The following is a 27,408-nucleotide window of genomic DNA, read 5'->3' as shown; positions in this document are numbered from 1 at the left end:
TCCACGCACCCTCCAATGGAGGCTTTCCTACATGATGTCAGAGCCCAGGTTGCCTTCTGTGAATGCAACCCTCACCAACATTTTGATGTGGCCCTTTTAGACTTCTAGTCTTCCCTTCAGAAAACATGGGATATTTCTTCTAAGGTTCTCTCTGTAGGTGTGGGCAAAGGCAAGCCTTCTGATGGACTCCACAGAAAACACATGGCTTTTAAACTCAGCTGAGCTTTCAGCACTACTTTAGGATCTTTTACCCATTCCTAGGGTATTCCTTCTCTGAATTCTCACATTGGTTGGTGACTGCTTGGCTCAAATCACAGCTTTGCCACTCACCACCTATGTGATTGTAATCGCACTGTGCCTCAGTTTTCTCTTCTGTGGGATGGATAGGATAATGATAGCATTGATCTCCTGGTGGTGGTGTGAGGATTCAATGAGTATGTATGCACAGTGCCTGACAAAGAACACACACCCTAGGGGTATTAGCTGCTGTTTGTTCCAAACCTTAGTGGCACTTCTCAAATTCCCACCCTTAGCCCTGACCCTGCGTTCTCAGGCCACAATGTTGACATCTTCATTATTGAAAAAATGGAGACCTCTGGTAGAGATGATCCCACTTCTCTTTGACATCACACATTTGTGTTTCATGAATTCTTAGCCTCTTCTTTCCTATCTCAGAGGACCAACAGTCCCTCCTGCTTGCCAGCGCTTCCACTTGAGGGCATGTACTCTGCTCTTCTCATTTCTTAAGTCTCATCTCCAGGGTATCCCTGTCCCATGTGACCCCTTCTCTTCACAGTCATACTTCATTATTGCAAAGGAAGTGCTGAGTAGAACACATTCTTGGTAGAAAAAAAGCACAGATAGAGTCAAGAGCCACATAACAACATTTTGGTCAAGACGGACCGCATGTATGACAGAGGACTCATAAGATGAGAGTATCATATTTGTGCTGTACCTTTTCTGTGTTTTGATATGTTTAGATACATAAATACCATTGTGACACAATTGCATACAATAATCAGTGCAATAACCTGCTATACAGATCTAGATCTGTAGCCTAGGAGCAATAAGATACCATATAGCCTAGGTGTGTACCAGGCTATGCCACCTAGGTTTGTGTGAGTATACTCTATGATGTTCACACAGTGAAATTGTCTAATGATGCATTTCTCAGAATGGAATGTATGCCCATACTTAAGCAACTTGTGACTGTAAATGGAAATTAGAAATCACTCGGAATCCCAATCTCTCCAATTGGCCCCCTCTCCAATCTCCTCTTTCCACCCATACAAAGTGATCTTTCTATTTGTCAATTTCACCACACCATTCCTCTGCTTCAAAACCTCCCATGAGTTCCCCTTTCTACAAAATGAAGCAGATCTTCCTCAGCCTGGCAATGGGGCTCTCTGGCCCCCACACTGAGTGCCTTCCCATCCAGGAGGTCTTTCTGACCTCTGACTTTTGCTCCTGCTCTTTTCCCTAGCTGGCAAATTCTACTTGAAATTCAAGTTCCAGATGAAATGTCTGTTTGGCAAAACCTCCTTCCAACTATCTGCAGCCAGCAGCAATGATTGCTTCCTGTGTTCTCTGTGGCATTGTGCAAATCTCTAATAAGGCACTTATCACATCCTAACACCTGTGTAGCATCGTATTTACATAATTCTCTAGACTCATGGAATTTGGTGGTTGTTGGGTGATTTCCTCTCACGCAGCACTCCTTGGAATAGCTGAAATAAGGGTGCAAGTTCTCCCCCAGTGTTTGAATAGTCATTTAACTTACATTTGGAACTGGCATCTCATAAACAGCCCTCAATCCTAACTTGCAACTGAAACAGGGCAGTTTTGGGGGCTTATGTTGGGTGATCCTCTGTTAGGGGCCCCTTTTCTGGTCTTTCCAGGAGGCTCCGGTGACTCGTCCATGCCAGGTTTCCTGCTGTGTTTGCCTCCCTGAGTTATTCATGATCTGCCACTCACTTAGCTTTAGATCAGTAGTCCTGCAGCTTCAGCATTTTGCATCACTTGGAGGTAGGGGTATTAAGAGGGAGAAGGAGGACAAGGATGTATTAAAATGCAGATGACTCGGTCCCCACCAGAGTTGTGGATACCCAGGAGGTCTGGGGTGGGGGCCCAGACCCAAGATTGTGCATTTCTAGTGAGACCCCAGGAGATGCTGCAGCTGCTGGTCTGGGGAACACACTTTGAGAACCCTAGCCCTCAGAAAATGGTCAAGCTTGGGCCTGGCTTTCCAGAACTGCTGTTCTCTTACATTTTCTCTCTATCTCTATGGCAATGGCCATGGTTTTTCCTTTGCTCATTAGCTTCACGACTGCCGAATCTCATTCCTTTTAAACCTGTTTGTTCCTCCTTCCTGGTCCTCTTTCCTAACCTGCCTGGTTTGAGCACCCAAAGGACAAGGACTATGCCAATGTGGCTTGTCATCCTTAGTGTCAACAATGACTGGCAATCACTAGGAGCTTGAATACTGCAAGAATAATGGAGCTGGATGTCTGGTTCTGGCCCTGCTATTGAACAGGTTCTTTTAGCAGTAAGTTAAATAATCTCTGCTCAATTTTTATTGTGGGCAAATGAAAGAAATGGTGCTTGACAGCAGATATGGGTTAGAGAATTGAGTACAAAAAGTCTTTTAGGAGGAAGGTTAATTCATAACCAGTCTTCACAAGCTGGAGGCAGTGGCTGAGAGACAACACACACAGTGGATGCGGTGGGGCAGCTGGGAGCACGAGGGTCCTGTAGAGCCGATTCTAGGGTGGGAGATGTCCAAGTTTTTATTTTTTATTTTGATTGAAGAATTTTTAATTGATACATAATATTTGAATACTTTCGTACCTGCATATTGTGTTTTGTACAATATATTGTATTTGTACAATGTGTATTGTATTTGTATATTTGTATATTGAGGTGCATGTGATATTTTGGTACATGCATAGAATGTGTGGTGATCAAGCTGAGGTGTTTAGGATATCCATTCAGAGGTGGCCCAAGTTTTGTTCTGTAACATTCTTCACAGGAATACAGCTATTGCAGCATCTGTGAGAAAAATCCCCACAGAGAATCTCTGTTTGGTGAAAATAATAAGAAAATGTCAGTCCCGTGTAGCTGCTCTGGCCTAGCATGTCACAGGATACTAATATAAAGGCTGGCTATAAGAAAAGTAATAATGTCTATTTTTTATTAAAAAATTAATTCACAATTTAGAATTTCTGAGAATATGAAAGGTACCCTGAAGGACATAAGTTACCTGTAATGTTAACACCCAGAAAATATCAACATTTGCATATTGAAGGATTTCTTTCTTTTCAGTGTCTTTTCTCCTTTTGAAGTAATATTTTGTGGTGTTTTTAGCTTTTATACATTCTGCGTCATGTTGTTAAAAATTCACCTTTTATTATGAACATTTTTCTGTCATTTACCAGACTTCAAAAATACGATTTTTTACATTTTTATTTTCTAATTACAAAAATAATAATTATTGTAACTAAATCAAAGGATTCAGAAATATTTCCTGTACTCCAATTTTACTCCCCAGAAGAAACCACTGCTAACAGCTTGAGACTTTTTTGTTGTTGTTTCTGGGCATAGTCAGTAATTCAAATTTTAGAGCAAACAAACATGGGTTTATATGCCACTTGCTCTTAAAAAAGATTTAGCATTTTGTGGGCACTTCTTTTTTTACTACAAATAGTGAAAGCATTATTCTTCATAGCTACTCAATATTCTGCGATTGAACATTCCCATCGTTGGGCAGTTTTAGTATTCTAAAGAATGCCGAAATGGGCATTCTAATATGTACTTCTTTATCCGTGAGAAGTTGGAGTATTTTTAATGGCTCTTGGATGCTAAGCAAGTTGGTATTAAGAATTCAGCTTCCACTGGGAGATATACCTAATGCTAGATGACGAGTTGGTGGGTGCAGCGCACCAGCATGGCACATGTATACATATGTAACTTACCTGCACATTGTGCACATGTACCATAAAACCTAAAGTATAATAATAATAATAATAAAAAAAAAAAAAAAAAGAACAAAAAAAAAAAAAAAAAAAAAAAGAATAGGTGCAATTCATATACACCGTGGAATATTATGCAGCCATAAAAAAGAATGAGTTCACATCCTTTGCAGGGAAATGGATAAAGCTGGAAACCATCATCCTCAGCAAACTGACACAGGAACAGAAAACCAAACACCGCATGTTCTCACTCATAAGTGGGAGTTGAACAATGAGAACACATAGACACAGAAAGGGGAACATCACACACCGGGGCCTGTCAGGGGATGGGAGGAAAGGGGAGGGAGAGCATTAGGACAAATACCTAATGCATGCAGGGCTTACAACCTAGATGATGGGTTGATGGGTGCAGCAAATCACCATGGCACATGTATACCTATGTAACAAACCTGCACGTTAAGCACATGTGTCCCAGAGCTTAAAGTAAAATTAAAATAAATTAATAAGAATAGGTGCAATTAAAAAAAAAAAAAAAAAAAAGAATTCAGCTTCCAAATAGAGCTCTTGGCTTTGGTCTCACCTTGCCTCCTGCCTCTGCCTGTCTCTCAGTCAGTCTCTCAAGCTGCTTTGGGGTTGGCTGCAGTTTGCAGTGAGGATCACTGAGCCCCAGGACCCCCTAGTCATGCCTCAGTGGTAGCATTTTCCAAGAAGAAGGAGAAGTTTTGAGGAACTCAGAGTTGCAGAAATGGCCTGGCGGGTATAGGGGGTTCCCATCATTCCCCACTGTGAACACCCAGGGTTGGGGGTGGCTGGGGTGTGGGGAGTAGGGGAAGTAGGGGTGTGGGGAAAGGAGAGGAAGTGAACATTTCTCCGCTGAAGGGGAGGTTCCATCTCCATCTCTGCTCCTGAGTCACAGTAGAACAAATAGCTGTGGGACATAAAAATGTGAAGTTAGTATGGTTGAAGGTAGGGGAGAAACTGTTATTCGCCCTCCTGGAAAGGTCAGGTCAACTGCAAAGAGAAAGCAATAGGAACAAGAGATTGCAGGACTGAGGCTTCTAGAATGGGAGCTCACAGGGTGACTTACATCAGAGCAGATATGTGATGTGCCATTTCATGCGATGGGAAAATGTGCTTCTTCGTGAAAGGCTGGAGAGGGTTCATGGTTCACCGAAAATGAGCAGGAAATCACATCCTTCCAGAATATGCAGAGATAGGGAAGAATCTTGGGTTCTTGAGGAATACAACTGATGTGTGATTATTCCAGGCCAGGGATGTGAAACAAGGATCTCCACAGCCATTTCTCGTTTCCTCAAGTATTTCTTGCTCTGGGATAATCCCTATATAAACTCCTCCCTGAGATGTGCAATGGGAGAAAAGGATCAGTTTAAAAGGAAAAGAAACTATGAAGGCACGAAGGTTCCTCCTTGAGACACAAAGCTGGAAGTTTACAACGGCAGCTGCCCAGGATGGGTTGGGATGGGAGCTCTTCAAAGGCTCATGGAACATGTGCCTGGTGGTCACAAGTTTCCAACACTTTGGGCCATGTATCAGTCAGGATTCAGAGAAGCAGAACTACTGGGGGACACACACACACACACAATCCCTGCAACCAATTATATATGTATATTATATATAATATTATTGTATATTTATATTTAGACAGTTTCTACTATTGGTAAGGTCAAATCCCTGCAACCAATTTATATAAATAGCTGTGTATATAATTTAATATTATTATACTATGTATTTATAGAGTGAGACGGTTCCTATAATTTTTGGTAAGGCTGAATCCCTGCAACAAATTGTATATATACGAAGTAAAACAGAGTAAGAACAGGCTGGAAAGAACAAGCCGGAGCCCACGGGATGAGCTGAGCCCCCTGTCAGTCCCCATTGTCTCTGGCCGGGATGGGTGGGGGACATGGATATCCTGTAGAAGCTGAGGCTCCTTATCAAGTGTGAAACACACCTGGGCAGGAGTTGCAGTGGCTGAAGAAGAATCTAGAGAAGGCAGAGCAGTCGCAGGCCTGACCACTCCCTCACACCTATGAGTGAGCTGGCAGATACATGTGAACATGTGTGAGCTAAGAAATACCTGCTGGCTGGGCGTGGAGGCTCACGGGTGTAATCTCAGCACTTCGTGAGGCCGTGGTAGGAGGATCACTTGAGGTCAGGAGTTTGAGAACAGCCTGGCAACATAGCAAGACCTTGTCTCTCCAAAACATAAAATTAGCCAGGTACGAGGGTGCACGCTCATAGACCCAGCTACCTGGGAGGTTGAGGCAGCAGGATTTCTTGAGCCAAGGAGATTGAGGCTGTAGTGAACTGTGATGGCACCTCTGCACTCCAGCCTGGGTGATGGAGTGAGATCCTCTCTCAAAAACAAACCAACCCCCACCCCACTACAAAACACCTGTTGCTTCCCTATGCTCACAAAATTTCCACAAGAATCTCTCTGGTGGTCCACCTTAACCAGAAACATACAGAAAAGGAAATTCTAGGAACTGTAGTTCAGCCTAACCAAGCTGATATATTACAAAGCTGCTACAGCCCTCTTCTTGATCACTTGTCACTCATACACATCTCCTGAAACCAGACTTAATCTCCAAATAAAGACATGATACAACCATCTGATGTACAAACAGAAACACCCTAAATTTGTCTCCAAAAGAAGATATATAGTCCTTTTTTTGTCTTTGGGTAATGTTCATTCTTCTTCTGGGAAGCTCATGCCCCTACTTTTATATCCTACCTTAAATACTGAAATATACGGTTAACATGTTAGCATATTTTTATATAATAAGGAGAAGAGAGAGGGAAGAAACAAATATTTAGCTAATACATACATAAACATTAATATCTAAACAAGGAATAAATATTCATGGCTGCTACAGTCCTCTATGCAACTGGTCACAGGGTCGTAGCTGGTATTTTTATCTACCTTCTTTTACTATCCATTCCACTTTCCTTCCCTTCACAAAACACCTAAGCTGGTCATGGCTCCTTGCCCAGTGGGTGACCCAGACCTTCATTGCTGGTATGGGCATTGCTAGTCCTGCCTCAACTAGGTGGTTGAATTTAATCACAGGGCATGAGAATACTAACATACGTCCATTCCAAACATACATCTTCCTATGCCCTTTATGTGGCAGCAACTCAATTTTGTCATGATAGACTGGAGTGATTCTCTTAGTGTATTCAGCAACCCCCTTTTCGGCCTATTGATTCACAGGCACGAGGGATCCCAAAATGGCCAGATGGAAGTCTCCAATTCCAGTTCAACGGAATCATTGTTGTGCTATTAGAAATTCTCCCTTCAGAACGAAGACCACTAGCCCAGTAGAACCTAAAGTCGAGGGGACAGGAAGCACAATGTTGCCAATGGATCACTAGGTGAGTAGTGAGGGGAGCCCCTCCCATTCTCAGCACTTGATTTGCAAACCTGCGCATCCTGACTACAGGAGAAATAGCACCAAATATCAGATACTGATTTGCTGCATTTGCTGCTTCCTGGAAGATATTGGCCCACTTCTTTAATGTTCTGCCACCTACCTAATGCTGTAATAGAATCTTTACAAGGCCATTTCATCATCCTGCCAAGCTAGCTGCTTCAGGTTTATGGGGAGCATCATATGATCAGTGAATTCCATGAGTCCCAGATATATGGGCTGATTGTTGTACTTCATTTTCTGTGAAGTGAGTTCCTTGGTCATATCATATACAAGGATGTTTGGGATAACAGGAAGATAGGTAAGGCACTGTGTAAGTCTATAGATAGTAGTCTTGGCAGAAGCCTTGCAGGCAGAAAATGCAAATTCATAAACAGAATAAGTGGCTAAGAACAAATTATTCTGTCTTCCATAATGGAAGCAATCCAAGGTGATCAACCCGCCACAGTCCTCCTGAGGAATGGGGCCATATCAAGTGCTCAGTGTTGGTTTTTCTGTTGGCAGATTCAACAGTCAGCGTGGCTGAAACCAGACTGGCCTTGGTGAAGAGCAGTCCATGTTCCAGAGCCATAGGGCCACTTTATTCATGAGTCCATTGGCCAATGACAGGAGCGGCTGGGGAAACAGGCCGAGTGGTATCCACAGAATGGGTTATCCTATCCACTTGATTGTTAAATTCGTCCCCTGATGAGGTTATCCTTGAGTAAGCTTGTACATGAGTTACCAACATCTTCACACCCCATTTCTATGTGGAGTGGTGCATCCACATACCTCTTCCTAGATCTCTTTGCCATTCATTTTTCAGTCTTGTTCTTTCTAAGTCCCTGACCATCCAGCCAAACCATGAGCAGCCCATGAAGCAGTTTAGACCTATGCTTCTGGCCATATCTCCTAGGAAACATGAACAATCAGCACCTACTCCAAGTTCTACTCATTAGGAGTATTCCCATTTATGACTGTCCTGGTCATCCCCATGTGGAGCTGCAGTGCTGCACCCATCCACTTTCATGTACAGAACCATCTGTAAACCATGCACAAAGCTTTCTATTTCTCCTGCTCAATAAACTGGTTTTAGGGAACTCCTCAGGAGGCTAGAGGTATAGGTGGAAAGAGAGAAGTCACACTAGCAGAAATAGAGGCTTTGGGGATCTGGGCTACATCCTCATTCAATCTGTGTCCTCAAGACCTGCTCAAGCCTGATCTCATGTATACCACTTTCATTTGATGATGGAGTGCTGCTGTGAATGCTGACATTTATGGCTTGATGGGTCAGGCAACCCCAGTTTATGCTGGGTAGCTCAGGTCAGATAATAACTTGGGGTCCTATGGTCATTTTGTCTCTACTAAGGCCCAGTAGCAAGCCAAAAGCTGTTGTTATTTCTCAAAGGGATCATGGTTATCTGCAGAGGATAGCATGGCTTTGTTCCCAAATCTGAAGAGTCTGCATTGTAATTCACACATATTGCCTACCAAAGTCTCCATATATCATCACTATCAGCTACTGACTCTTCATGTGTGGTTATATCTGTGGGTTATATGGTCAAAGTGTTAGAGCAACTTGCATCGCAGCCTGAACCTGCTTCAAAGCCTTCACTTTTCTGGGATCAACTAAAATTGGAAGATTTTGGGGTCACTTGGCAAATGGCAGATGTTGCCTACAAAATCCAAAGAAACCAACTATGCATTGTGACTCTTTCCTAGGTAAGATGGGCCCGATGTAGCAACTTGTCCTTTACCTTGAAAGAGATAGATCATGAAATTTTCTTAAGGTTTTTGTGGAGTTTATTTCTCTTGCCCTGATGCAAATATTGTTTCAATGTGCCTAAAATGGTTGCTTATTAGGTCTGATCAGCATCACCTCATCAATGTAATGGACCAGTATGGTGTCCTGTGGCATGGAAATGTGGTGGTGTCCCTATGGGCTAGAGTATGGCATGGAGCTGGAGAGTTTCCCTAGCCTTGAGGTAGAACAGTGAAGGTATATTGCTGGCATTGCCAACTGAAAGAAAAGAGCTTCTGATGGTCTTATTAATAGGCATTTGTTGGATCAATAGCTACATAAAAGGTGACATACAAGCTGCATGCATACAGTGGATGTGTTGCTTTGTTCCAACAACAGCTGCATCTGGAAGAGCAGCTGCCTTTGAAGTCACCACCTACTTAACTTCAGGATAATCCCTGTCATTCTATAAGCTCCCTCTGTCTTCTACACAGGCCAACTATTATAGGCCAGTTATATGGGGATGGCATGGTAATCACCATCCCTGAATCTTTCAAGTTCTCGGTGGTGACACTAATCTTTACAGGAATGTGGTTTTGCCTTTGGTTTACTATTTTTCTAGGTAGAGAACAGTACTAGTGACTTCCGCTTGGTCTTTCCTACCATGATAGCTCATGCTCCTCTGCAGGTTAGGGAGCCAATGTGGGGATTCTGCTCAGAATGTCCATGCTGATGAATGTACCCCAGAACTTGGGAAATGACCATAGGATGATTTCAGACCCTACTGGGCCTACTGCGAGATGGAACCAAACCCAAACTCCATTAATCATTTGACCTTCATAAGTGCCTACTCTGACTGGTGGATGGCAGTAACATTTTATGCATTCAGGAATTAGTGCTAGTTCAGGGCCAGCATCCCATAATTCCTGAAAAAGTCTAATTGTTACTCCTTCCCCAAGGTACAACCACCCTAGTAAATGGCCACGGATCTTTTGGGAAAGATTGGGAGGGAGATACACACTTATACATTTTTCACGGTATGGCAGGCTCCTTCTTCAAGGATTCACAAACTCTATGTTGGTGAATCAGTTCAAGTCTGGGAACTGACTGAGAGGCTATGACTCTGTCATTTGGTGACTTAATCCAGAACTTCTGATCACTAGACTTAGAGCTTTTCCACTCACACAGATACAGAAGACTTAATAGACTACCTATCTACTTTATTTCTAGGGACAGTATGATCAGCTTAGTCAATGCCAACGATTTCTGTGAATCAGACTATTTTTATTATTGCTTTGGTTCTGATGTCACTTGGTCCCTGCCACCCTAGAATCCTATCACCTTCATTGCATTCAGGAATCTTAATTCAATCATAGTTGATGCCGTAATATCTGATCTACAGAGACGAACAAGCACTGAACTCTGCAAGGATGCTGAGGGAGGGGTCACCTCATGAATTTATCACAGCCTTGGCAAAGGGTGTGTCCTCTGGACCCTTCCAGAATGGATGAGCAGGTCTTACATGATCAATCCATTCTAGCGTTTTAATCTCCTTAGGTCTTCAAATACTTGCCTTTATAGTACACTAAGAAGTTGTGGCATTTTGATTTCATTTGCTGTAGACCACCTTTGGATACATATTTCAGTTAACCAACCAAACAAGTGTTAGAGCTCTTCCCGTCTCCTTGAAATAAAGCATGGAATACATACTCTCTGCTCAATGCACCGTCATTAGTAAATTTGTCCTGATCCAGTTTGTACTCCTTCCTCGTGAACTCAGGCAAGAGTGGAGAGGGAGTGGCTGAGAAAGCTAGACTAAAGAATCAAGATTTAATGAACTTACTGGTCACCGTTTACATCATGACATACATTCTGGAAGGGACCTAGGAGACTGGTCAGGAATACCTCCTAACTAGCAAGGGAGCTAACTTTCTCCTTAATTCACTTTACTTTGCACTGTTAGCTCATTCTTGGTTTTCTTGAGGTGAGCAGATGACAGAGTTGGGAAAGGATGCCATTGTCGCTTGGATTCTTTCCTGATAATTCCTTCCTTTTGGTAGGAAGAGTAGATAGCTCTTCAGCTTCCTCCTCTTCGAATAGGGTAGTGCTTTATGTAAATTGCGAGGATTAGAGAGACTATAAAGAGCTTGGCACATTGCAGACATGTAATACATATTTGGCATCTATTCTTATCATTAGACCTAACTATGGGAGTAAAATCCATTTTCATCCTTTTTGTTTGAATATGTTTGAGAGCTTTCTTGCTGTTAGTTTGTTAATTTCATTCTATATATCCTGAATTTTGTGCAGTCAGCAGATTATAGCCATTTGCCATTTCTTCAGATAACTATCTGAAAGAGCTGAAATTTTAGAATCAGACAGTGCTGTGGCTGAAATATTGAAGCATAGCCATGACTGCTTTATTCCAGTGTAAACCTCAATGCAAATGCTGCTTGACCAGTGACTGATTTGCACCATTCATGGAAATTAGAAAACTAGAAAATTAGTTCGTTTTGTAGTGCTTTTCGATAGTCATCCACTGAATGGAGGCATGAGTACAAGGGAAGAACAATCCACTGAATATGGGACCCTGTAGGTGGTATTTTATTCCTAATTTAGAAAAAAATATTCAAAACAACTTAATTTTTGTAAGTAAACAGAGGATGGTACAAGTAACTTAGCCAAGGTCGCATAGAAAAAAACCCAGGATAGTGTAGTGCTTCAAAGCATAGGTTTCAGAACCAGGTAGTCTGGGTTGAATTTTGGCTAAGGGCAATTTATCTAATCTCTTTGTGCCTTGGTTTCCTCAGCTGTAAAATGGAGGTTACTCTGTCTATCCCAAAGGCTTGCTGTGAGGATTAAAGGAGTTATCACTTTAAAGCCCATAGAACAGTTCCTGCACATTGTCTATGTGCTCAGTAAGTGTTTGATAGTGAAAGCAGGTCTGTTGATATCCTGTGTTTGTGCTTTGCCACTGGGGGAAGCTGAGTGAAGGGTACATGGGAACTCTGTACAGTTTTTGCAACTTCTTGTGAGTCTTAAATTATTTCAAAATAAAATGTTACATAAAACAAAGGCAGGTCTCCTGGCTCCAAAGCCTGTACCTGTGCCTGTCCTTGGATATCCTTCTGTCCATCATTAGGTAAAGGCATTTCTTAAAAGTCCCAATGCAGGAGCTGCTCCAGCCTAAGGGCTGCAAGGTTAATCAAAAGGTGAGTGTTTCAGGATCCAACTGTACATTTAGAGAACAGCTCCACTACTTAGAGTAACTAATTAAACCTGCAAGGAACTGCAAACCTGTGGTTTAAAATCTCTAGAATTGAAAGCTGTGAGAAACATCATTCTGTCCCATTTAATGATGAATGGAGGATCTGAACTAAAACTCCTCAGTAGCCTGTGTGAGTTCAGAATTACATATGTATGCACACACCACACATTTATCTTAGAAACCTCGAAGATTAACTACTTGTTATGTGCCTGTGGCCTAAGTGTCAGATAAAATCCTATATAAGCACTGGGAACATATGGTATAATTTTGTTCATCAAAGTAAAAGAAACATGAGGCCGGATGCAGTGACTCCTGCTTGTAATCTCAGCACTTTGGGAGGCCAACGTAGGCAGATTGCGTGAGTCTAGGAGTTCAAGACCAGCCTGGGCAACAAAGGAAGACCCCCATCTCTACAAAAAATTGAAACATTAGCCAGGTGTTGTGGGAGTGCCTGTAGTTCCAGCCCCTCATCGGATTGAAGTGGGAGGATCGCTTGAGTCCAGGAGGCTGAAGCTGCAATGAGCCATGATTGCACAAGTGCACTCCAGCCTGAGCAACAGAATGATACCTTGTCTCAAAAAAAAAAAAAAAAAAAAAAAAAGGAAAAGGAAAAAGAGGCCAGGCGCGGTGGTTCATGCCTGTAATCTCAGCATTTTGGGAGGCTGAGGTGGGTGGATCATGAGGTCAAGAGATCAAGACCATCCTGGCCAACATGGTGAAATCCCATCTCTACTAAAAATACAAAAATTAGCTGGGTGTGGTGGCACACGCCTGTAGTCCCAGCTACTCAGGAGGCTGAGGCAAGAGAATCACTTGAACCTGGGAGGCAGAGGTTGCAGTGAGCCAAGACCACGCCACTGCATTCCAGCCTGGTGACAGAGCGAGACTCCGTCTCAAAAAAAAAAAAGAAAAAAAAAGACAGAAAAGAAACATGAGGAAAATATCTGGGAATACCATTTTTAAGACATTGAAAGGAATGATGTGTCCAAATTTCTGCAGATCAGGTGATTTTGCTGATCCAGTGAGGTGTATGAGAATTTGTAAAACCCAGGGCTGAGGCAGAAACCAGTTTTCTGACTTCTTGAATTTGCTCTTGAACTCTAGTCAGCATTTCAGAAAAAAATATGTTCAGAAAGAAGTTCCTAGTAGCACTCAGGGATCCTCAAAGGTGTTGGGAGGGTGGGGTCTCTCAAAGAGAGCGGGCATGGGTAGATTTAAAACTCAGTTTAGATAGTAACAAAATGAATATTTGGAAAACAAGCCAAAAAAGGCTTTTTGTAATTTCTGACTGGATAAAATAGTGAAGAATAAAATCTTCCTGACTGTGAGGAATATGTCAAAGAAAACAGATTCTTGCACATCAATAATTCTTAGGGTGATGGACAAAAAATTCCTCAAAAGGCATGGGTTAAAAAACAGTTTGAAGAATTCAGGACTAGATGGTATGACTCTGTTACCCCAAGAATGACATCTCATCGACCCCATCTCTACCTTCCCTACTCTTCACCATTAGCCAAGACAAATCAGGACAACTGCTAAATTATTAGCAGAAATTTTACTTTGACTTCACTGAGGACTCAGTGTTTGAAAGGGAAATTGCAAAAATATTTTTTTCCATGGAGTCTACTTTTTCACTGGTCCAAAAGAACTGAGTTCATTGGGCTTCAGAGAATAACTGAAGGCTGGTTGTTAAAGACATGGGATCCACGAACTACAGTCCACATCCACTCTTGCCTGCCCTCTGTGGCCTTGCTTCACCAGCCTGACTGCTGGGCTTGGGTCCTGCCTCAACAGCTTAGGAAGTGAACTGTTCTGGGTGAGACATGTAATCTCTCTGAGCCTCCATCTCCTCATTTATACCATGAAGATGATGATAGAATGCTCCTAAGTTGGTGGATGAAATGCTTAAATGAGATAATGCATTTAAAGCACGCAGTGCCTTAAAAGTTGTCAGTAAAATGAGCTATACTTATTACTATCCTGGAGTGGAATCAGGTGATCTTCTGTCCACCTCCACCTGACACCCCACCACACTCCATACAGATGCCAGTGCTTTCAGTCCTATCATGGGGTCTTATATAAATGCCTGGCCATGCTCCAAGTATAAATTGTTGTATGTATAGGAAGACAGCCTTAATTAAATAGAAGCAGGATTTGGAAGACCTAGACATCTAATCTGTAATTCAGTTCCTGGTCAAGATGGAAGCTGAGTATAAAAGGCACCTGAATGCCAGGTGATTCAACCTGGGACCTCTCTCCAGGAAGGAGGGGAGGTAATAATAAGACTTAATAATACCTTCCCTGCGAATAATACCTTCCCTGTGAGTTCCTTAAGTTCCAAGTGCTATCCTGTCCAGGCCCTCTCATGGGGATCCTTCCATAACTCAAATTTAACAAAATGGGACCCTTGTCACCCACCTCCCTTTCTGGTAAGGTTGCTTCTATCTGGTGAGAACTTAAGTCAGAGGTCTTCGTCCTGGTGACAAATGTTCAGCTTCTCCAGCGGATGTTCCAGTGCCGGGAGCTCATGCTCCCTGAACGCCTGGCGTGGTGTCTCTTCTCAGTGAGCACAGCCTTTCTTGAATTCACACCAGCTGAACTTCGTGAAAGTGCACTTAGGGCTACTAGCATTTGAATTTCCAACTTTTTTTTCCTCTTTGGCATTTTGTTTCTATTTTTTGTGCTTCTTTTTTGTATTTTATGTATCCTTGTGAGCCATCTGCCATCCTTTCTGGAATGAGATGGCATATAAATGCATACATATATGCATACATAAAATACATACTGATATTTGAGAAAGACTTATCAAACACAGGCATCCCTCAAGGTCATTGGTATTCAAGAGAGTGAGGGGGAGGGAGGGGGGAGATAATGGTATTTTTCAAAACATATATGCCAGTAATCTTCTGGTCCCCTCTTTACCTTTATTTTAGAGACCCAGGTAATTTTAGAGTCACTCTGGAGGGAAAATTCGTATCTTGAAAAATTCTTCTAGGTGATTTGGACATACCTTTCTGCCTCCCAGCCCCCCACCCATGGCTTATAGCCACGTCTCCAGGATTCCTCAGCTGCATTCCTGGATTTGGTCAGAAAACAGCCTGCTCTGCTGGATTAGCTCTTCTCTCCGTGGAAATGCCACCCTGGAGTTATGAGGTAGTGTTATGTCCTTGGCTTTTAGAGAGAGATAATATAAGAAACAGACAGTTGAAAGGCATTTCTGAATCTTTTGCAAAGCCTGAGATGAGGCCATTGTCCATTATGTGACCAAATGTCACCCAAATAAAGATTTCTCTTCACAATCCTTTATAATATTCGGTGCTAGAGAAAAGTTCAATTCTCCAGGAAAACCTGAATTATTTCTTTTTATAGATAAGCAGAATTGCAGTGCCCATCATGCTGTCATTTATTTTTTCATTATCTTCCAGGGGATTCTGTTCAATCCAGCAAATATTGAATGCTAGCTACCATGTAATATACTGGATTATAAAGATCAATAGGGCCAGTTCTGGGCTCTGAGACATGGTCTAGGGGACACAGACCAAAATACATTATAGCTATGCTTTCCTCAGATGCCTTTTGTAATGATATCTCTTTGTTCTCAGTAGTTTCTGAAAAGCTTTGTTCTCTAAATTTTTATGTGCCATGTTGTATTTATATAGTTTTCCCCAGTGGAAGCAGACTTTTGGAGGAGTTTTTTGTTTTATTTGTTTTTGGCTAGTTGTTGTCCTATATTTCCTACTGCCCTACATCCCCCTTTCAGAGCACGGCCTCTTTCTAAGGCTTTCTGGTGCAATGCAACCCTCCTCGATGGCCACAGCTGATTGACTGGAGTGAACTTGTGACCTGAACTGGGCCAGTCAGATTTTTCATACTGGAAATTTGGCGTTGGAACCCTGAGAAACAAGTCAGGTGGTCTCGGGGGCTGAAGCTACGGAACTCCTGGTAGTGAGAAAAAGTGAGATGAGATTGATGATCTTCAGAAGGAAAAGTTTGGACTAAACACCCAGAGGAAAGCTGAAATGAGAGACCACATGGAATGAAGGAGAACGTGAGTATGAGCAAGCGAGGGTGAGAAAAACACACGGAAGCACATGAAAGTTCTTTTTGGCTGGTTTCTATTTTCTCTGTGACATAAAAGGCAAGGTCTTTGGTGGAGAGTAGGAATGGGAAGAGGGTGGGCAATTTGAGAAGAGAGAGGGTGTGAATTACTCATCATGGAGTAGGGGTATGAATTGACTGAGGGAATGTGGTTGGAGGGACAAACAGCACTACAGGCCCACTGGAGGTTTTTGTCATGAGTTTACATGGAGACAAGTCTTCCTAGCTGCATGCTTATCTCTGGACACTTTCAGCTGTGTGGGTGTGGCACAGGCAGAAAGTCAGATTTAACCAGGGCTAGGTTTTCTGCTAGGTGAGTGTGACAGAAGAAGAGAGGAGCAAAGGAGTTGATGGTGTCTTCAAAGGACTGATGATAACAATGGACCACAGAGCCTAATAAGAAAGTTTGGGGTACAAGTGGACAGCGCAATGATGGCAGTGTTAAACATCCTAGTGTGGGCTAAGAATCACTGGTATTCCAGTACAGGGGGAGTAAGCTGGGGAGATAAAAGATGATATTTGGAGAATAGGATATGTAAAACACAGATTGTGAAGGAGGGCAGTAAGTGGCAATGCCATAGAATAAGGTGGGGGAGAGCAGAGGTAGGGTGGACAAAATAATTGGAGATGAGAAGATCAAGAAACTGAGAGATAAAGACCCTCGAGTTGTCATCTGCGTGAATACTGAAATCATCAAGTGTTAGTACAAGAGTGGTCTTAGAGGGAGAGAGAGGGAAATGGAGCAGAGTCGCTTGGAGACCTTTAAGTGTCTCCTACAAAAAGGAGCAACGGAGGGATTGAACAGCGCATAAGCTTCACAGAAGCTGTGTGTGGGGGTGGTTTATGGAAAAGATAGGAAGAACCAAACTGTTTTTCCTATTTTTACACACTCACTCAATACTCAACACAGAATATTTCACCTCTAGGCACCAAAATGTGCAGGAGTTTCTCCCAACCCCAAACCAATTCTTCAGCGGATGCCAGCTGGGCATCCTCCAATTTAATTCAATTCTGACACTACCTACCTGGAGACAGTATCAGATCCCACAGATTGAGGGCTCCATTCCACAAGACTGCCCTCTACTCCAGATGCCAGTTGTAAGTCCTGAGTTGGGACCTGCGCTGCTGACCAACAGGCTATAAATTGGGCATTCCCAAGACCCCGTTAAGGGGTTGATTTGCTACGGCAGATAACAGAACTCAGGGAAACTACTTATGTTTACCCATTTAGTATAAAGGATATTACAAAGGATATAGATTAATGGCCAGATGAAGAGGTATGTAGGGCAAAGTATGGGGGGAGGGGCAGAGCTTCTGTGCTCTTTCCCAGAACCTTCACACTTTCAGCAACCTACAAGCTCTCTAAATCCTGTTTCGTTTTTTTATGGAGGCTTCATTACACATGCATGATTAACTAAACCATTGGACATTGGTGATCAATTTGACCTTCAGTCTATCTCCTCCCTGGAGCCACCTCCAGGGTTGGGGTTGAAAGTTTCAAACTTCTCATCACGTGGTTGGTTTCCTGGACAGCTAGCCCCACCCTGAGGCTACCTAGGAGCCTCCAGCCACCAGTCATCTCATTAGCATACAAAAAGACACATCACTTTGGAGACTCCAAGAGTCTTAGGAGCTGTGTTTCAAGAAAAGGAGGTGAAGACCAAATATGCATCTTATTATAAATATTATTATAACAGTTTATAGGGGAGGAATGGAGTTCTGAAAGTAGCAATGAGAAGTGGGACAACTTCCCACTCACAAACTCAGTGGTACCAGAGGAGTGAGATAAAACAAATCTTGAGGGGGCTGTGTGGGGGTGTTGTGTGGGTAGAAGTGTCCTTGGGGGAGAGCCTGGCTTCAGCAGAGCAAGAAATAGAAGGAAACACTCAGAGAAGAAGATAAAGCTCTCCTCCTTCATACTGAAATGAACATTCAGAGAAGAGATTAAGGACAGATGGTATTTTGCTGATGATAGGCCATGAGTTTCAGAAGTCACAGTGAAATAGTTTGAAGGGGTAGGAATTTGGATTCTATTATGAGATGTTCAGAACTTTGTGAGGGCGAGAGTCCAGGTAGAGAGGAAAGACCTGTGGTTGTGGACATCTTGTAATGATCTAGGGAAACAGAAAGTAGGGTCAGGTGGTAGTGAGACTGATGGTTTCTTACCAGGAGGTGAGTGATCCACTATTTCAAAATAAGTAATTTAAAATCTAAGCTGTTGGAATCTTAAAATATTCTGAGCCTCAAGAGAATGTGATTATGGGACCTGAGTCAGGTAAACAGGGAGCTATAACCTTTGTTTCTCTGATTATAGATTAGCTCTGTTCCTTACCTATACTGGTTTGTAAAATGTTGTAAACAACTAAAGGGCCCCAGGGAAGACTTATTTTCTATGTTGATTATCATTATAGATTAACTTCTCTCTTACCTTTCTCACATAAAGACTTCATTATTTCATTGCCTAAGATGGAATGTTAAGTACACTCTTTTAAATTGGAAAGGAAATGAAAATAAGCTGTTTGGAAAGGACAACAAACTGTAACTAAGTTGTAACTCATAAACCAGTCTTGTATAGAAAATGTTGTAATCCTACTAAATTTCTTTGTTTTCTGCCTATATAAGGAAGAACTTTTACCTCTGGAGCACTGACCCCATTACTCTGGAGTCTGTGTTTTTAGGATGGGTATTCTCAGATCTTTGTGTGAAGAAACTGTTTAAAACTGGATTCTGATCCTTTTGATTATTTCAGGTTCACAACTGTAAATGTAGGTTCTATTACTAACCTGCCAGGGGTCTGATCTAGGTTTCATTGCTTGCTGTACAGAAAGCCAATCACTGAGACAAGTATTGCCTGGGAAGAAGGCTTTATTTGGGTGCTACAGCTGAGGAGCTGGGAGGTAAGTCTTAAATTTGTCCCTCCCTCCAACCAACTAAAATTGGTGGTTTATATAGCAGGGAAAGAATGTAGCTGCCTGTGCTAGGTAGAGTGGTGGGGATTGTGAAGAGGAAAGAATTAGGAAGGGGTAAGGAAGCAATCAAAAGGAATGAAGCGTCTGGCATCTCATTGTCTGGATGAGTGATTTGGTAAATTTCAGTTCTTTGATACTACCAGGAGATCTAAGGGTTGGTTTCCTGAGGAAGGAACTCAGATAAGACAAATATTAAGTTTTAAGCTTTAAGACTAAGAGAGTCAATTTCTAAGTTTAATAAAAAAGACCATAAACATCAATTATATGGGACAATTGGGCTGGTTTCAGTTCCTTCTTGCAAGTAGGTTCTTAGATGGTAGCAGTGAGGTGGGAAGTATGGGGAAGGGTTGCTCTGCAGTGCTCTGATTGGGGAGGCATGGCTGGCAGTAGGGGCACGGGACACAGGAGCAGGCACACGGCTCAATCAGTCACAGACTCCAGCTCTGGACAGAGTTGGTCTCTAACCCTGGGAACCAATAGTCCAGGCTTTTAGTTATCACTTTCAACATCTCTTGTGTAGACATCTCTTAACCATCATTCTTAAATCTCCAAACTCTGAAAACCAACTTTTTTTAATATTATGCATTTAGTAGCAAAACTTGACCTGACCTAAACTAACAGGAGTGTCTATACAAACATTAATTATCCTAAGAAGTGTGAATATTTATATATTTTAACCATAAAATGTTTAATGAATTTGACTATGGGGGCTGTTCTATACTCCATGGGGAGTATATCTTGTATACTACCCTATATTTTGTTTTAAAAATCTGAAAAGTGCTTAAACTCATCTGATTCCAAAGGTCATGGATAAGGGCTTTTGGATTTATGCACCCAAACAAGGGTGTAAAAGCATCTCCTAAGCCTTTTCAAGGTGGAGACAGCTTCATGGGTCTTGCCGCACCACCTGTGAACCCCGTGAAGAGTGCATTGAGGCCCCGTGGGCTTGTTTGCCCAGGACCCGGATGTCCTGTGGACTTCACCTGCTTGTTATTCACCTTCCTGTTTCTGTTCTCCCTTCTCTTCTACAGGTCAAAACAGTGTGGGAAAAGAAATTTAAAAAATGTTATTAAAGAAGCTACTGGCAACCTAAAGGAAGAAACTGAGGCAAAATTAATGTAAGTAAAGAGTTTATTTGGGCCAAGATGAGGATAGCTGCTCAGAAGATTCAGGCCCAAGTGACCTTGGATAGGAGCTCTGTTTGGCCTTTGTTACCAGCAGGTTTTTAAAGGCAAAGGCAAGGGGATACGTAGGGGGATGATACAAAGTTGTTTGTCAGGAATTCTCTTTGGTTTACAGAAATGTCATTCATTAGTTATTGGCTATACATTGTTGACATATAGATTATGACCTAATGATATCTAGCATGTGGTGACATTAGGTTAATTTTGAGCTACTTGTGAAAATAGGCCTAGAGTCCACATAGCAAGCATATTCAAGAGATGATTACTTAGCTCAGGAGGGGAAGTGGGATGTGACTGTGGCCTCATTCTCATGCCTCACTGGGCCTGGTAATTTAAAGGAGGTTCACATTCCTCAGATAGAAAGTTTCTTTTCTTTCTCACTATAAGCCTCTGTCTTTCTTCTCTCTCTATTGCTAAGTGGTTTGGCATAAAATCATCTGTTCTGGTAGAAACCTAAGGGCTTTTCATTCAGCTGTTGAAATTCATACCCACTGGAGATTCTAGAGCCATCAGTGGCCATAGTTCCTGCCACTGGAGGAAACTGTCTTTAGAGAGTGAAGGTGAAGCTGACATTTATAAACAGCCACAGAGAGAGGCAGGGCTGGAAAGCAGGCCTGGCTCTGTTCCAGTTCCTGTGTCCATTTTGGAGACGAGTTTCCCTTTCCTATGGTTTGATTATGTGATCCCATGAATCTCCATCTCCTGCTTAAGCTGGTTTGAGTGTCTTGTCCATAAATGAAGTGTCAGGGTGTCCTAAGAAGACAGTGGAAAGTGATGGGGTCCAGCATCTGGGATGTTGGGCATCTTAGTACTGGGGGAGTGTGTCAGTCTATAGCAAAATTTTCACTTCTGGGCTGGGCTTCAGGATGGAACTCAAGTCTCTGGAGGGAGGAGGGGCAACTTATAGTCCTAGAGGAACTGGGGTCACAAATGAGTTCCAAGTCAAGGACTCAAGACCATGAGTCAAATATAGATGCCTGAGTGCTGCTGGACCCAGACGCCCAGATGGAGTCCAGGGTAGGCATCACTTACAGGTCGTCTTTGATGCATAGAAATAAAAAAGGCAATCTAAGGGGCAGAATTTGGGTTGAAGACCAATAATAAAAATCAAGCAGCTTGTTCTAAGTAGCAGTTGTCATTTGGAAGAGGCTAAGCCGAAAGGGTGAACATGGTAACATTTACAGATAGAAAGAAGGATAAGCCGATGAGAGAGGAGAACTTCAAAGAAAAATGAAGGAGGTAGAATCTGAAAAAAAGTCCTGGACCAGAGAGAACATGGTGTTGCTGCTTTTTTAGGTTATATGTGGGCTAGGTTGTGGATATAGAGAAAGCTGCTAAAGGTGGTAGTTCACTGAAGATGGCAGAAGCACCATGAGCAGAACTGGGACACAGTATTGGGGCCAGATGAGACTACAAGATGACAAATTTTGGGGGTCAGGAGGGGAAGTGGGATGTGACTATGGCCTCATTGGTAGACTCTTCCATTCATGGCCCCCAAGGGACCATGTCTCTCAATATTCATGCTCTTGTGCATTGTCTCCCATATTGAACTCTGGGCTTGGCAAGGTGACTTGCTTTGGCCAATAATATGAGCAAATTAAATAGGGATAAATTAGAGGCCTGATAGGCATTTGCATATTGGACCTATGCTCTTTGAATTCTGAGATTGCCAGAGGATGGATTGACTAGCTGTCATTATCTTACTACAAGCCTATGGATGAAGCCAGCACAGGAGGTAATGGAAGGAATTGCAGAGCTACGAAGCTGTGACTGTAATGCAGCATGCCTGGTCCCCTTCCTACCTCTAGTCTTCTTGTTATATGAACTGATAACTTATAGTTTAAACTTCTCAGTAAGTTCACTTTCTTGCAACTGAAAGTGTCCTAATGACACAGTGTATTAGTCCATTTTCATACTGCTATAAAGAACTTCCTGAGCCTGGGTAATTTATAAATGAAAGAGGTTTAATTGACTCACAGCTTAGCATGGCTGGGGAGGCCTCAGGAAACTTACAATTATGGTGGAAAGCAAAGAGGAAGCAAGAGACCTTCTTCACAGGCAGCAGGAAGGAGAAGTGCTGAGCGAAGCAGGGAAGAGCCCCTTATAAAACCATCAGATCTTGTGAGAACTCACTCACTATCACGAGAACAGCATGAGGGAAACCGCCCTCTGATTCAATTACCTCCACCTGGTCTCTCCCTTGACATGTGGGGATTATGGGGATTACGGGGATTACAATTCAAGATGAGATTTGGGTGGGGACACAAAGCCTAACCACATCACACAGCCTTTTGTTTTTAATTTTTTGAGGCAAATTCACATAATGACATGGTTTTTTTTTGAAGCTGGGAATTCTATAGGTAAAAATACTTGCAAGGCACTTAACAGCTTCAATGGGGAAACTCTATCCTTGTGTCCATGCCTTCTACTTACCTGATCCCCTAAGTACCATTTTCTGAAATGCTGTCCACTGGGATGCAGCAAGGAGTCCAGTTGGTGATTTTAGAGCATCACAGCCATGAAGAATTACTGAGTTGTATGTACTCATCTGGAACTAAGACAGCCTTTTTGGTTCCAGTTGTCAGCTTGAGATCTATTTATCTTTGCTCCCAGGGGGCTATATAAAGGATACCAGAAACAGATACTTCTCATGTCCCTTCTAACTCAATGAGTAATAGACTTGATGGTTTTTCCCTCTGATATCTGAAACTTTAAAAAGACAATAAAAACACACAGATCAATATATTGAATAACTATATCTTCCAAACCTCATACTCAGTTTCTCATTATACACATATAAATTAGCCTCATGCAAAGAAAAGAAGCATAGCTTGTAACATCTTTTCTATCTGACATGTGCTGCTGCCTAGAAGACTCCTTAACATGCTCCCTTTATTACATCTCCCATCATGTTCTCCACTTGAGTATCCAACAACTGGAATACAGTGTTATAGAAATGAGCAGTTATATATCTGTAATTATTTCCAGCTTCAACTGTGTCTATAATAAGCCAATGTACTTAGGTCACTAAGCTCTAAATAGGCCAGAGGGTATGGAAGACTTATATCTATCCCCACCACTGGAAGAAAGCTCAAAGCTTGTCCTTATTGCTCACGCTGTGATGTCTTCCCAAAGGGAGGGCAGCAGGGCTGTTATTTGGGGACAGCTGAGACCTGCAAATACATAAGAGCAGAAATGACCAATGGAGCATCCCCATTGTCTATCACAGGGAAAACGCAGAGAGGGAAAATAGGGCATATTTTCCCTCACTGTCCTTAATGCAATACAAATCTCATCACTCCATCTCTCTTTTTAGCCTGTGCTGGAGCAAATAGTTTTAGAACATGCACAATTTGAAGCAACCCCATTAAGTCAGGATGGCAAATGCTGTAATTTACCCATACTCCTTCCTTGGAGAAGTTGAACAAATATTGCAGATGGGCTTTATAGGTAAAGACTGTAGCAGAGCCTTATTAACTAGGTTTAGAACAGTAGGTTGAAGCCCTTTCTCAGACAAGAACCACAGACTCTGTTTCCACTTGATGTGATAGATCTGTTAGGGGTGCTTGTGTCTGCACTAAGATTACAGCTCTAGGCAGGGTAGTTCTTGAGACACTTAGACCACAGCTGTGCTCTTCTAGGAATGAGGCAATTCAAGTGTTAAATGGGCTCCATGTTTTAATCTTTAGCACTTGAACTTATTCTATTTCTGTCTCCTTCTTTGCTATCTTAGGCTCAGCTGTCTGTGGTGGCAGGACTTCTTCCACAGCCAACCAGCATACAGCTGGTCACCACAGCCCTAGGTGCTGCCAAAGGCTGAGAGGAATGAGAAATGCTAGTACTTTCCTTTGCGCAAGGGTGGGAGATGGTGGAAGGGCATTTCTGTCTAGTTCAAGTAAGCATATATTGAGTTCTCCCTACTGGCTAGGCCATTACAGACATAGAAATGAATAAAGCATGGCCCCTGCCTCAAAAGCTTTCATTGTCTACAGTAAGGTTTGGCAAACTATACCTGTGAGGGTGAAGATGCTGCCTGTTGTAAATAAAGTTTTATTTAAACACAACCATGCACACTCATTTACATATCGTCTATGGCTGCTTTTGTTCTACAATGGCAGAGTAGGTCTAACAAGATCATATGGGCCCAAAAGCCTAAAATATCTACTAACTGATCCTTCACAGAAAATGCTCACCTCTGCACAACTTAGTAATTTTTGGTATATTTACAGAATTATGCAGCCATTACCACTACCAAATTTCAGAACATTTTCATCACCCCAGGAGACATCTCATATCCATTAGCAGTTAGCCCCAGCCCTTGATAACCACTAATCTATTCTCTATCTTTATGAATTTGTCTATTCCTGACATTGCATAAAAATGGAGTAATGCAAAATGTGGCCTTTTGTGACTGGCTTCTTTCACTTTCAATACTGTTTTAAAGGTTCTTTAATATTTTAGCATGCATCAGTGCTTCATTTCTTTTTATTGCCTAATAACATTCCATTATGTGTATATACCATATTTGGTTTATCTGTTCCTCAGTTGATGATGTTTCAGTTATTTCCACTTTTTGACTATTATAGTTAATGATATTATGAATATTTGTGTATGAGTTTTGTGAGGATATGTGCTTTTGCTTGGGTACAGACCTAGGCATGAAATTTCTGGGTCATAGGATAACTGCATTTAACATTTTGAAGGACTGGCAAACTGCTTTCCAAAGCAGCTGTGCTGTTTTGCAATCCTACCAGCAACTTATGAAGGTTTCCATTTCTCGACATTCTTGCTAACACTTGTTATTGTCTGTCTTTTTGATTCTGGTTGTCCTAGTGAGTGTAAGGTGGTCCTTCATTGTGGTTTTGATTTGCATTTCCCTCAAGGCTAATGATGTTGACTACTTTTTCTAGTGCTCATTAGCTATCTGTACAATATCTTCTCAGAAGAAATGTCTATCAAATCCTTTGCCCATTTAAAAATTAGGTTATTTGCTTTTTGGGTTAAGTTGTAAGTGTTCTTTATATATCCTGAATTCTAGTTTCCTATCAGACAGTATATATTATGCAAATATGTCATCTCATTCTGTGGGTTGTTTTTTCACCTTTTTGATGGTGTTTTTGGAAGTGAAAACATTTTGTAACCTTGATGATGTCCCATTTGCCTATTTTTTCTTTTGTTGCTTGTGCTTTTGATGACCAATCTAAGAAACCATTGCCTAATCCAAGGCCACAAAGATGTACTCCTATGTTTTTTTTCTAAGAGTTTTACAGTTTTAGCTTTTATGTTTAGGTTTATTATCCATTTTGAGTTCATTTTTATATATAGTGTGAGGTAGGGGTCCAAAAAATCCTCTTGCATGTGAATAGACAGTTGTCCCAGTACCATTTGTTGAAAAGACTATTCTTTCCCCATTCTTCACACCCTTCGTGAAAATCAATCAACTGTAAATGTGAAGATTTATTTCTGGATTCTCAGTTCTATTCCACTGATCTATATGTCTATCCTTATGCCAGTACCACACAATCTTAATCACTGAAACTTTGTAGTAGGTTTTGAAATTGGGAAGTGTGAGTCCTCCAACTTTGCTCTTCCTTTTCAAGATTGTTTTGGCTATTTTGGATTCCTTGCATTTCTGTATGAATTTTAGGATAACTTTGTCAGTTTATGCAAAAAAAAAAAAGCCAGCTGGGATTTTGACAAGGAATGCATTGATTTGTAGATCAGCTTGGGGAGTATTCCAAGATCAGTTTTAATCTTTTTGTTTCCAAGATGTTTTGAGCATGGATCATCTGGGTAACTTGCATCAATGATTGCCAGCATTTCTGAGGGTTAAGTTTCTTTTATAATGTAAACCATTATTACTGACTTCTCAAAGGATAAAACTTTTACTTTTCTGTTAAAAACATCATTTTATTGCCTAAGTACATAAGACCAAAAACTGTTATGAACTAGAAAATGCTTTTAAGTGAATTTGTATTTTATTAATTCATAATAGTGTCTATATATACTTCAGAAATTATAGAGCAAAATGTGGAGAAATGGTAAATATTCTGTTTTCAGCCACTACTTGGTATATTTATGGAGTCGTTGTCCGGTTTGCAAAAAAAAAAAATCAGCTCCCACTTAGGGAACCTCTAGTTAGCAAGAAAATCCTTCTTCTAAAGCAGGTCTATCTTTCTGTCCAGAGTGCCTCAGCCATGGAACAGGGAGGCGTGAGCAGGACTGGCCTTCATAAACTGAATAAAGATGCCAAGTAGCTCATGATCAACCTGGTGCTTTTAAAGAGTTGACTTTCTTGTGAGGGAAGGAAATTGTATCCCAAGCTGCTTCCCCTGTTGTCTAAAGCTGACTTTGCCTCACCTGGCCTGGGGAACTTTGCTCCCTGGATGCTCTGCCAATTGAGTTAATTGGCAGTATGCTCAGATGAACAAATTCAGCCACAGAAATACCTCTAAGATTTTTCTTTGGCACCTTCAATTACCAGTTTTTATTAAAAAGAAAAAAGCAAGCAAGCAAACAGAAATCTCAAGTGAACATTCTAATCTTTCCTGCTGGCATCACCTTTCTTTATATTTGGAACAAAGTGGAGAAGTAAAAAATTGTCCTTTTTTTTTCTCTCAGTCAAGACGCTCTATTGAAGAAAAGAATGAAGTAAATTGATTGCTTATACTAGTCCAGAAAATCGTTCAGATTTGTATTCTCTTCTACTTAGAAACATCCACTTTGCCATATTGTAGTGGAAAGGTCAC

The 27,408-nt window shown here is 41.7% G+C and overlaps 1 long non-coding RNA gene across 3 annotated transcripts in view; it reads left to right on the top strand.

Annotated features, from left to right (window-relative positions):
* LOC134759559 (uncharacterized) overlaps positions 1–27,408 on the top strand; it is a 59,572-nt gene that overhangs the window by 13,447 nt on the left and 18,717 nt on the right. The window contains exons 2-6 of one of the 3 annotated variants that reach the window (XR_010135909.1): positions 7,204–7,364; positions 15,434–15,561; positions 16,169–16,456; positions 19,331–19,403; positions 20,507–20,593. This is a non-coding gene — a long non-coding RNA (uncharacterized LOC134759559). Of the gene's footprint in view, positions 1–7,203; positions 7,365–15,247; positions 15,562–16,168; positions 16,457–19,309; positions 19,404–20,506; positions 20,594–27,408 lie in introns of those variants that run through there. The other 2 variants (XR_010135907.1, XR_010135908.1) reach the window with 2 other exon arrangements.

The sequence above is a fragment of the Pongo abelii genome, chromosome 11 (assembly GCF_028885655.2).
Source record: "Pongo abelii isolate AG06213 chromosome 11, NHGRI_mPonAbe1-v2.0_pri, whole genome shotgun sequence".
NCBI lineage: Eukaryota > Metazoa > Chordata > Mammalia > Primates > Hominidae > Pongo > Pongo abelii.
The sequence above is the reverse complement of the archived record's forward strand: the minus strand, read 5'-3'. Positions and strand labels throughout refer to the sequence as shown.